General features: G+C 38.0%; 1 long non-coding RNA gene across 1 annotated transcript; it reads right to left on the reverse strand.

The window, feature by feature from the left end:
- Positions 1-9,691: 9,691 nt before the first annotated feature.
- On the reverse strand, positions 9,692-10,323 carry LOC126236740 (uncharacterized). Its single transcript, XR_007544977.1, has 3 exons — positions 10,240-10,323; positions 9,973-10,084; positions 9,692-9,813 (listed from the first exon to the last, which is right to left on the reverse strand). It is a non-coding gene; the product is annotated as an uncharacterized LOC126236740 (long non-coding RNA).
- Positions 10,324-12,963: the final 2,640 nt, after the last annotated feature.

A 12,963-nucleotide genomic window follows, 5' to 3' on the forward strand; every position in this document is an offset into this window, starting at 1 on the left:
AAACGTGTAATATTACAGTGTGTTACAAAAAGGTATGACCAAACTTTTGGGAAACATTTCTTACACATACAGGAATAAAAAGTGTTAGATGGATAGGGGCCCAGAAACATTTTATTTTCATATTAGATCTCATTTTCCACTTCTCTTCATAATCACGCTAATTACAAGAAATGCACAGAAAGAGAATGTACCAGGATTACATCAAACATTTTCTTACATGCCATGTTTAAAATATCCTCTTGGTTTCATTTGGTTAGAATGTTCAATAAGTTGTAATTCTTACATTAACCATGAGTGGGTGTTGTTCCAATGGAACAAAGGAAATGATGAAATGTGACTCGCTTCATTGCTCTACTAGCATCAGCACATAGCACCAACTGTTAAATGTCCATCATGGCCTGCAGAAGCAAGTAGCTTCGCTGTTTGTTCATCATGAACTTGGTTCCCAATATATTGCAATGGGAGTGTACTCAAATGCTGAGTTGGCACATGCTCATTTACTGTACGGATTAGCAGATGGGGAGTGCTCGATGTTTGTATTGCAAGAGATTTCCAGAATGTCAGTGCCCCAGTAGGATGTCTGAAGCAATTGATAGTCACTGTAGGGAGCGTGGGGCATTTAATCCTACTAATTGTGACTGGAGGCGGCCTAGAAAAATGAGGACGTCTCAACTATATGAGGAACGTTTTTTTTTTGTGCAGTTGATTACAACCCTAGTGTCAGCGTAAGACAATCATCTGCAACAAGTAATGTTGATCACGTGACAGTCTGGAGAGGGCTACATGAGAACCTGCTGTATCAGTACAATGTACAGCATGTGCAGGCACTATCAGGAGCTGGTTTTCCTGCATAGGTATACTTTTGCAAATGGTTCATTCAACAATGTGTCAACACTCAGTTTACTGCAAATGTGCTGTTTACAGATGACGCTATATTTCTTGAAGAGTTGTGGAAACTTAGTTCTCACATGGAAATAAAGCATTTTCAGACCTATATCTACACAGGGTGAATCACCTAAAACTTGCACCACAGACTTGGCAGAAATGGAAAGTGCAATTCATGTAAGGTTTTCATAGAAAGGATTGGTAGTCAGGAGCTCACACTGTCAGCCAATATACAGATTGTAATAACAGTTACAAAACCTATTTTTTGTGCAAATATACACTTTTTTATGGATCAACACCCATTGACACTAACAAATTACAAGTAAGGTAAATTAGAATTTTGGTTTGTTTGTTGCAGGTTTCTAGAGAAGATTTTCCATTAATCATTTAGATCACCTACTACTCTAAGTGTCGCATTTCCTAATCTAATTCCCTCAGCATCACCTGATTTAATTCGACTACATTCCATTATCCTTGTTTTGCTTTTATTGATGTTCATCTTATATCCTTCTTTCAAGACACTGTCCATTCCATTCAAATGCTCTTCCAGGTCCTTTGCTGCCTCTGACAGAATTACAATGTCATTGACAAACCTCAAAGTTTTTATTTGTTCTCCATAGATTTTAATCCCTACTCCAAAACACTCTCAGGCTTCAAGAAATATGTAATAATTCCAACTGCAAAGAAGCCAAGTACTGATAGATGTGAATACTACTGAACCATCATTTTTATAAGACATAGCTGCAAAATACTGACAAATTATTTACAAAATAATGTAAAAGCTGACTTCAGGGAAGAGTAGTTAGTGGTCTGGAGAAACACGACTGGCAGTATTGACCTTCCAACTTCACTTAAAAGATAGGTTAAGGAAATTTAATCCTACATTTATAGTATTTGTAGACTTAGAAAAAACTTTTGACAATGGTGACTGGAATATAGTCTGAAATTCTGAAGGTAGCAAGTGTAAAATACAGGGAACAAAAGATTACCTACAATTTGTACAGAAACCAGACTGCATTTATAAAAATCAAGCGACAGGGAAGGGAAACAGTAGTTGAGATGGGAGTGACGCAGGGTTGTAGCCTAACTCAAATGTTATTCAGTCTGTACACTGTGCAAGCAGTAAAGGAAATGCAGAAATATGGAAAGGGAAGACACTAAAATCATGTGTTTTGTTATTTGGATTGCAAAACAACTGATGATGGGCGAAAGAGAGACAATGTAAAAAGTAGACTGGTATAATAAAGTACGTGCTTCTGAAGAAGAGAATTTTGCAACTATTGAATATAAATGTATTAGTGAGTCTTTTCTGAAGGTATGGGTCTTGAGTGTAGCCTTGTATGGAAGTGAAATGTGGAGCATAAACAGTTCGGACAAGGAGAGAATAGAAGCATTTATGAAGCTTGTCTAAAAAGTATCCGACTTTTGATTTTCCCATGCAAAATAGAGACGACAGTGCGGCGCCACTGTTCACAGTAAAGGAAGAGACCTTTATGTGCATGCATGAATTTTGTCCCCGTCTTCCAGCACATCAGTCGCTGCCTGCCGGTTGCCGAGTGAGGTGCTACACAACGTGTTCGTCAGATTACCAATTCTCTTAAGATGACTGAATGTGTTGAGCAAAGATACTGCATCAAATTTTGTCAAAAGCTTGGTGATTCTCAAAGCGAAACAATTTGTAAGATTCAGCAAATGTCTGGAGAAGATGTGATGGGTGTACACAAATTAAGGAGTGTTCAACCGATTCAAAAATGGCCGCACATCGTCGGAGAGTGACCAGCGTTCTGGCAGACCCCAAACTGCTGATTACAGCTGTTGCTGAGAGGGTGCAAAATTTGGTGATGCCAGATCGTCATTTAACCGTGCGGGAGATTGTCCAAGAGGTTGGGGTGAGTAAAGCTTCTGCACATGCCGTTTTGTGTGATGATTTGAACATACACCGAGTGGCTGTGGAATTCGTGCCCAAATTGATGTCGCCGGAACAAAAAAGGCCTTCTGGACACCAACACTGATCCTGGGTTTCTGAACACCATGATAACTGGAGATGAGTCATGGGTGTAAGGGTATGACCCAGAAACAAAAAGACAGTCATCACAGTGGAAGCATCCTGAGTCTCCAAGGCCGAATAAAGTGCGACAGGTGCAAAGCAAAATCAAGGTGATGCTGACTGTCTTCTTTGATGTCTGTGGAGTTGTGCATCACAAATTTGCACCATAAGGACAAACATTGACAAAGGAGTACTATCAAGATGTTCTCCGGCGACTCTGTGACGCAGTTTGGTGCAAAAGACCAGACATGTGGATAGCAAAAAACTGGCATCTGTATCACAAAAATGCCCCCACACATTCATCTCACTTGATCCAAAATTTCTTGGCCAAACATGGAATTACAACCATTTAACAACCTCCCTACTCTCTGGACATGGCTCCTTGACTTCTGGTTGTTTCCAAAATTGAAGATGCCACTGAAAGGATCCCGTTTTGGGAGTGGAGAAGAGATAATGTGGAACATGAAGATGGAGCTGAGCACCATTCCAAAAGAAGACTTCCAGAGGTGTTTCCGGCAGTGGAAGGATTGGTCGGCTAAGTGTATGCAAGCACAAGGGACCTACTTTGAAGGGGATTACGGTCCCAACCCCGTCAGGTATTTGAAATAATTTTTCTGGCCAAAGATCGGATACTTTTCAGACAGGCCTCGTAAAATGTGGTGCTATAGAAGTATGCTGACAATTAGATGATGTAATGCTACCCTGTACTACCTATAATTGAAAAATGGTTGAATAACTGATGTAATAAAAGAACAGTCACAGTTCTGTTGGTGAATACCAGACATAGAATCAATTAAGATAAATTGCAGGGCATGGGCGCATGAACTATTTCATTAACACTGAACAGTTTTGAAAAATTTTCTTTTTGTAACTAATTGAGGAGAGCTCTGGTATATATTACAAATAGCTTCTTTATTACCTTGCAAAAAAAAAACTGCTGGTTACAATAGGGATAGCAAGAAATTACGGGTTGTCACTACATGTGTTGAACCTAACACTGCAAAAGTGGCATATTATGGCTATTTTCATTGTCTCATTGAGTACGGAATTATTTTTTGGGGCAACCAGCCATTAGCAAGGAAAGTGTTCATTGCACAGAAGCGAGCTTTAAGAATTATATGTGGATTGCGCCCAAGAGACTCTTGTAGAAATAGTTTTCGTAATCTTAAAATATACACGACTACATGCCAATATATTTTTTCTCTCATGTGTTTTGTTTGTAAAAATATAGATATATTTCAACCAAACAGTAATTATCATGAGCATAACACACGGAGGAAGAATGACATACACAGTGAACTCAGAAATTTGAGCTTGGCACAAAAGGGTGTCCACTACACTGGAGCAAAACTCTTCAATGCTCTTCCTCCCGAAATAAAGACAAAGATTCATAACAATAGTGAGTTTAAGAAAGCTCTAAAAATATTTTTGCTAGAAAAAGCTTTTTACAGTCTAGATGAATTTTTAACTAAATAAATTGTAATATTTTAATATTATATAATACAAGTTGACATAATGCCACTATGAATTTTATTTAACCTGAGCTCTGTAACTGTGTGTGCTCCATATCTGTTTTCTGTAATGTTTTAATTATTCTAAGAAAATATGTATTTTCTTTTTCTGTATTGCTGCCCTAAGAATTTAGTGTATAAATTTTTATATAATTATGTACTCAAATTTCTGTATATGCTATAAGATTATCAGATTGTATTTGTAAAAAACTGACTCGTTCCATGTCCTTGTGTATCCAACACAGTTGGACCTATGGAACACGAAATAAATCAAATCAAATCAGACAGGTTCTATACGTGGACAAGGGAAAAATTCCCGGATTTTTCGGTTAAAAATACACTTTCTCTCGGGTGAAAACAGCCTTTTTTCCGTGTAAAGTGACAGTGTAATTTCCCTTATAAATCCTATGAATGGTTAAGGTTTTTTATACAAGGGCGTAGAATTTCCCAACACTTAAGAAAACGAAACTCAGAGAAAAAGACACGTTTTGGAAATATTTTTTATGTGCAGCAACATGTACGTTGCGTATTTACGAAAGTTTACATTGGAACTGCACCAAACACCGCTTGAACTTTCCGAACCATTGAAATCGAGATTGCGATGCGTTTCTGTAAGCCAGTCATAGCCTATGTCATATGATCTCGGCAGCCGATGACAGCGGAGGTCTAGTGAAGCAGGGAATACAACCCGTCGGCTTTGAACAATGACGTCATTCCTTAGTCATAGATAGTAATGTCTTCACTTCGAGGCATAGATAATAAAGCAGTTCTGTGTTCTAATCAGCGCTATCATTAAAATAATTGAATGTGAATCTAAAAGCGATCGTTTATTTATATTTCACTATTTTGCCATATTTCACTTTCTTATTCCACCAATATGCTTCAGTAGCTGATAAGTGTTTTTTTGGCTTTTTAAAAAAAGAATCTCATGAGATAGAATAAACTGATCCTAAGATACAGATGCTTCAGTAGCTGATAAGTGTTTTTTTGGCTTTTTGAAAAAAAAATCTCACGAGATAGAATAAACTGATCCTACTTCATTAAGTCTCCAAAACTACTGTGTTGATCAGGGGCACCAGCCACAACCTCATGACAGTTACGATGCATGTGATACTGGCACACTCCTTAGCAGCCACATGGGAACATCAAGTACAAACCCACAAGGAGGTGAACTGAAAGCTGCAGATCACCAGGGTTGTATCCCCTACTACACTAGACCCAAACTGGGTTCTGCAAGGCGATTAATGCTTGACAGTCAGAAAGGTGATGATAAAATAAAATCTGAAACTAATGTCATATTTTAGCCTTCCGTAATTATGTGAATGTATTTTAATTCACTTGATAGCTCCCGGCCACAGATATCTGTTTTGTTTCCATTTGACGTGAGAGTAAACGAAGTGGAAACAGCAAAATCGCTGAATGTAAACATGTGTCACTTGCAGACTATTCACTGTAACTCAGACTGCTCTGCGCATCAGCCTCGGATCTACGATATTTGCGAACAGGGTCAATACTTTAATAATAAAAAATAAAATCGCATTTTCAAAAATATGTTCATCTTGTAGCGCACAACTTTCTGAAAAGTCTGAAACATAAAACGAATGTGTTCGAGGAAATGTAAGACATGTTCGTAAGTGTGCCAAAGTGCAGTGCCACGCCTCTTCATAAAGCATTCTTCTATCGCACGTCACTGTATTTCGCTCTGTGGAATTGAAACGTGTATATTTTGCAACGGATGCCATCAAACTATATTCAGGACAGCGGAAACTGAAATGTCCTGTGGTGCCTCTCCTGCTCCCAGTCGCCGGTTTGGCAGCATGCCACTCATTAAAAAAAAATTCTCGCAATTAATAGCGGATGGGATTATTTGTAACCGGGAGAACAAGAACTCGTCAGAAAATTCGCTCTCTTCATTGCCTATTAGCTAATAACTTGCTATTTTGTGTGACATAAAATTAAATATAGGATACATAAAACCAATAAAGAAAAAGAGACACTCAAGAAAGTACACATTTCTTCAATCCTTAGCTCCTAGCATTTTTTTCTCTCTAATCTTGCTACAGCTTTACATGGCATGCTTTCCTTTCTGTGAAAGAATCTATTACCTCATCAAAGCTCGTCAAACGATTCGCTACATGAAAAAACGAAATGTCGTTATCTAATCCTGAGAAAGCAATGAACACAAATAATACCCAAGACTGGTGTGGTTTCTCGATCAGATTACGTCTATTTTGTCACTGTTTGCTAGATAAAACAAAAGAGGCCTTTCTAATATTGAAGCAATTTTGTAAGACATACCAAATAAACGAGACCGTTTTGGCACAAATGGCCATTTTTATAACACGACAGAATATAATTCACGAAGTGCCAATATCAAATGCGTATTAAGCCTATTACAAGCAAAAAGCTTTATGTTAGGAAATAGTTTCACATTTCATTCATACGCACCAGCTTCCCAAGCATGAGATCGAAAAGTAGTATTAAGAAATTTTTATATACATTTGGAATCGTCTTATTCTTCCATAATTTGTGTGATGTCCCCGTTTCTTCTCCTTCCTTGTTCTAACAAACAATTCTGCAGCTATTCCTGCTATTGTCAAAATTTGTTCGCCGATTAATTTCACTAACCCTGCCAGAATCACAGGTTTAATTGTTCCGCGATTGTTTTCCGGTTAGGCGTTATTACGTGTTCGTACAACACGTTTTCCGCGTTACTTCCAGAATAGAACACAAGCGGCTGCTAGCCGGGACTGTACAACTGGTCCTTACTAGTGAAGCGATTTGGCCAAAAATTTCATTTTCTTGGGTACACCGAGAAAATAGTACATAATCTTTCTCACCTATTATTCCTGTCAGTAGTTTATTTCCATTCTGGTAGTCTGAATCTATGGATTTCGCTAGTAATTATAACAACGCTGATCATTCGCAAACCCAATCAGCCACATAATCAGACAGCGATTGGCATTCATCCGTTCGGCTTTATTCAGCTCAGCTCATATAGCCCCTACCCTTTGGTCTGCGGAAAGTTTATTTCTGGATGTGACGAGGTTTCTCCTGACAGAGACTTCACGTACACTATGCACGCTTCCAAAAATCAACTTATGATTCATTCAGAAATCAACTTGAAATGTGTTCAAAAATGTTCAGAAACCAACAGGGAATGAATAATCGATAGACGAAAGTGCGCTGGATGCTAGGCGCTTTGTGAAACAAGTTTTTTCCCCCTCGAGAATATGAATTTGGCGCCCCCTTTTCCCGGTAGCATCTGGCTGCTTGCTGCAACTGCTTGCACAGCCAACAGCCACATTCCTGTAGCCAGAAGCGTGAGAATCTACTGCTCAAACGCGACTCAACTGCGCATGCGCATGAGCCCGCTCGTAACTGCTATAACGAATGTAATGTAAACAGTTGTGACTTCACGCTCATCGGAGGCAGTTTTTTGTTATGAAGCATTGCATAATCTTCCTAAAGCCTTTGACATATTTTATTGTTGGCAGACAGTGCATAATAGTGATGGGCTAAACTGCGATTTTCCGATATCAGTGATTTCTGTGAATGCTACTTTTCATATCTGTTATTCTTAACTAGTGGTGGGCAGGAAATCGCGTATCTGTTAGAAATCACAGTGACTGAGAAGTCACAGATATCACAGTAGCAACTTTACAGAATCTAACTGCGATTTCAGTCACAGTTAGCAGTCGCAAGCAGTATTTCACATTCAAAGACGTGAGCCATCTATTGGTTGAATTTAGCACTGCTTTCTGCGATTTCAGTGACAAGTCGCAACTAAGAGTCGCAAGTAGCATCTAAAAAGCGCGGTTAACAGTGGCATCTGTTGGCCAAAGTTCGTACTACGTCCATCTCTGCGGTACGCTATGGAGTCCAACTGCGATTTCCGTTACAAGTCGCAAGTAGCAACTAAAAAGCGCAGTTAACAGTGCCATCTGTTGGCCAAAGTTCGTACTACGTCCATCTCTGCGATACGGTATCGAGTCTAACTGCGATTTCCGTGACTAGTCGCAACTAAGAGTCGCAAGTAGCAACTAGAAAGCGCGGTTAACAGTGCCATCTGTGGGTCAAAGTTCGTACTACGCCCATCTCTGCGATACACTATTGAGTCCAACTGCGATTTCCGTGACAAGTCGCAACTAAGAGTCGCAAGTAGCAACTAAAAAGCGCAGTTAACATACTTTTCCTAGTGCCATCTGTTGACCGACATACGTACTTCGAATGAGAGCCTTGTGCCTCACGAGATCGATGTGCTATGTGTGCATATGAAGGGCTTATTTCAATAGTGGTACAAGTCCATTTTTGTTCATTTTGAGATACAGAGTCGTAAAGTTAAATGAGCGCTGAAAAATCTGCAGTTGAGATACCAGAAATATTCAAGCATATGGCTTCTTGCTAGAGATGAACCTTTATTTATGTTTGCTTGGATCATTAATTTCAGAAGCATTATAGACAGAAAAGTGGAGGTAATGGACTTGTACCACTAGTGAAATAAGCCTTTCATATTAGATGACGACATGCACATTCAGCATCAGTTATGTTTGGTCAAATACTGCTGTGACTCTGAATGTATTATATTAATAAGAAGCAACATTGCCTTTTTCTCCTGAAAATATCAAGTAACGTAACAAATGTGTTTGATTCTGCTTCCAATATGACAGTTTTGGTTAATACTCCACATGCCTACAGGACTTTGCAATGTTAACACAGCACAACTCAGACATCTGTGTAAGTGTAGTGAAATGAAAACAGTCATATGAATGCCTCACTTTTGTTCCGACACAGTTCAAGACTCGGGAGAAAAGTTTTACACCTGGTGTCCTACATGGCAACTTCACACACAAGAACTTTTTGCCGACACTACTACCACCTACAAAAGTAAGCTTTTCCTGTGTTACTTTAAGTAATGCACTTAAGCTATTCCCGATTTAACTGGAAGATCTGTACTTCCCACTTTCACATCAAAAGCCTCAAAATGCATATTGTAGACTTTGGGATATGTTACAGGTCAGTGTCACACCAAGATTGTGGAGAAAGGGAGGGGGGGGGGGCGGCATGTCACTCTCCAACAAGTGTTTACCAATAAGTAAGTGGCGGAAAATTACGGGTATTGGACGGCTTAACATGTGGAAAATGAGATTTTTATTATTCACTCACTGTATTTAACATTTATTATGCCTTTAAAATCGCACAACAACTTCAATAAAACACAGTTTAATCGTTCACACACTAATTTCACAATTATTTCACTTTTAAACTGCAAATCCTCTAAGAGCTGTCTTGCATCTTCACGAATCTCTCTCAACAGCCTTGATGTGGATAGATACGTACAGCAACCAGTGATCAGAGTCAGAACTGCGTCTGCAAAAACACAAGGATTATTAAACAATTTTTGCTGTCACTAATTACTAGCAATATAATTGACAGAGTAGATTGCTAATATTTGCTATAATGAATGTCACATTTGCAAGAACGATCTCATTGAAGTAATTAAGTCCATCGAAACGCTTAGAAACTAACCTCTCGTCTGACGAAAACGGTCTAAAGACGCAGTGGCAAATTTCTTCAGATCTGCTGACAATGATATTTTGAGTTATCACTTTACTGAGTGACTGAAATGTAGTTCAGGTACCTGTGAAAATAACAATATGTTAGAATTCATTTTCTAAACACGAACTATTACGGTACTGTACGGCTACTTATATATTAATTACACTATTAATATTTTCACAGTTATTTCTTTAATACAAAATTAAAGCCAACGGAAGAAAAAAACGTAAAACATACTTGCCAATGACAGGTTTGTTGCGATGCAATTTTCTGTGTTGACAGATGTAACTTTTTCATATGGTGGTAAGTTGCAGAAATCGCAGTCACAGAAATAGCAGTGGCGGGGGGATACACGACCTATGTTGCTTAACTGCGACAAATCGCAGTTAAGAATAACAGATACTGAAAAGTAGCATTCACTGAAATCACTGATATCGGAAAATCGCTGTTTAGCCCATCACTACTGCCCACCACTAGTGCATAAGCACTGTGTGTCGTTGTTGCATATGGCGCATTTCTTTTGCAATTTAAGTTATTTTCGTTTTTTCTCTCGTTTATGTTTTATTGTTTAAGTATTACTCTGCAGTATCGGGATACAGTAATATCCTCTGTTATAGGTTCTTACCAGTCAAAATTACAAAAATTTAACTGAAAACTAAAACAATGAAAAATTCCCGGGTTTTTCCCCGATCGTATACACACTGACAGAATATGATTCATGATGATATTTGTTGACAGATGATGTGAATAGTTTACATCAAATAGTAAATACTTTTTGTGAAGTTTTTGTGTAGAAACAATAAATTATAATGGGTCTCTTGACAGTTTTATATGTCATAAAGATCGAAATTCTCTGCTGATGAGTGATAAATGGAAATGCAATTAGCCACATATAATAATGTTCTTAGAAGAAACTCAAAAATACAGACTTACGTCTTTGGATTAAACGAAGATACAGAAATATGGCAAAGTAAATGTGGATCCCCAAACATTAAAATAAACTCACATTGACATAATACTCATTACCAATGTTATGAAACATATAATATCAAAAGGTGCACCATGTCGCACAATTAGTAACAGCTGTATCGCCACCTACAATATTCCAGACACACACACCTGTGGGCTTGTTGTAATGTGTAGGTAAGTTACACCAAATGAAAACATACTGAATAAAATTGGGGAGAAAGTAAATTTATGGCATAACTGGACAAGAAAAAATTTGTTGACAGGACACATCTTGTGGCATCTTCAAGGAATTATTAAATTGATAATAGAGGGAAAAGGGGGGGGGGGGGCACAGGGGTAAAATCGGCAGTGGCTTGACTACAGTAAGCATTTTCAAATGAATGTAATTTGCTGTAGTTACACAAGAGATAAAGAAACTTCCACAGGATAGACTAGAGTGGAAAGCTGCAGCAAATCAGCCTTCAAACTGAAGATGGTGTGAGAGTTATTCTCAATCTGAGTGACCTACATACAAATTATCTCGTCGGATTTTATATGTTTGCTGGCATTACTGGGATAGTCAAAGCCTTAACCATAACCTTTAAAAAATTACATTTGCAGTCATTTGTCCACAGTCTTAGTACCTCATTACTGTAACATACCACTAGATGAGCCAAAAGAAAATGGCACAACCCACTGAGGTTCATACTGAGATATGTCCGTATGAGCACTATACTCTTAAGTTTGAACTCCTGTTCGCTACAGTTCTTGTTTAATTAGAGAAGTTTTACAGTACAGTTTTCCTTAAACAATCAGAGCACTGAAGAAATGTCTATTCATACCGCTTGCTATACTCCTTTGATTTCCCTTATTCATTAGGTTATCCCTTTCATCTCCACTGACATCAAACTCTGTGATCTGTCACAAGATTAAATTCTTGAAGTTAAGAAACAGGTAAAAGTAGGCCAGTGTGTTATCAAAACACTTAACAACAGCAATGAACATAATTCTGTAAATCCACATTTTAACAGTCACAAAACAGAGAGGTGGGTGTTTGATGATGCTGCACCACTCAATTTGAAACTACCAAGCATATGAAGAAAAACATTGCGACTATTAACTTCACTTAGGAAGGATATTGAAATATGAGGGTCTAGAATCAAAACAGCTAATGAGGACAATGTGAAGAGACAGAATGCACACAGGCCTAAATTTTGCAGAGTGTGAGTGTGTCCCAAATTACCCCTGAAAAAGGCTGGCACACAAGGGCACAAAATAAAACTCTAGTGCCCATCAGCGAAAATACGAACTTAATACGTAATTGTTCTGTTAATGTTATCATAGTGTTAATACTGGCCTAGAGTGTCTTTACGTTATCTGTCCCATAGACTTTGTACTGAATGAATAAGTCAAATTATAACAACTAATCTCCATTTTAGATCTGCTGCTGAAAGATCTTGAAAAAATAATTTTATTTTCACAAGAATGGTATTGGTGCATGACTTATGAATGTTAAGTGATTGAGAGATTTCTCCACGAGACAGTTTTTAATAAAAGAATGAAGAAAGTGCAGATACAAAGATCACAGTCAATAATAATAATAATAATTTACATAGCTATACATTTTCAGTGAATGGAGGTGGATGCTCTTAAGTAGTACATGGGACAAGGTTAGCTTCAAGCCATGTACAAGTTTTACAACTACTTGTCCATGATGATAAAGCTACAATTTTTTTTAACATAAATCCTACAGGAAATTTGTCAAAATTTGTATTGACTATCTGTGGCAGGTTTGAACATTACAGCCAATGCACTGATCAATTTGTTGGTTTTGTTCCACAAATGCAGAACTTGACAAAGAATCAGAAGCATATAGCAAAGAATCAGAAGCATATAGCTAAGGTAGAATATTCCAAATTTTTAGGTGTGTCCATTGATGAGCGATTAAATTGGAAGAAACACATTGATGATCTGCTGAAACGTTTGAGGTCAGCTACTTATGCAATAAGGGTC

Source organism: Schistocerca nitens, chromosome 2 (assembly GCF_023898315.1).
Source record: "Schistocerca nitens isolate TAMUIC-IGC-003100 chromosome 2, iqSchNite1.1, whole genome shotgun sequence".
In the NCBI taxonomy this organism is placed as follows: Eukaryota; Metazoa; Arthropoda; class Insecta; order Orthoptera; family Acrididae; genus Schistocerca; species Schistocerca nitens.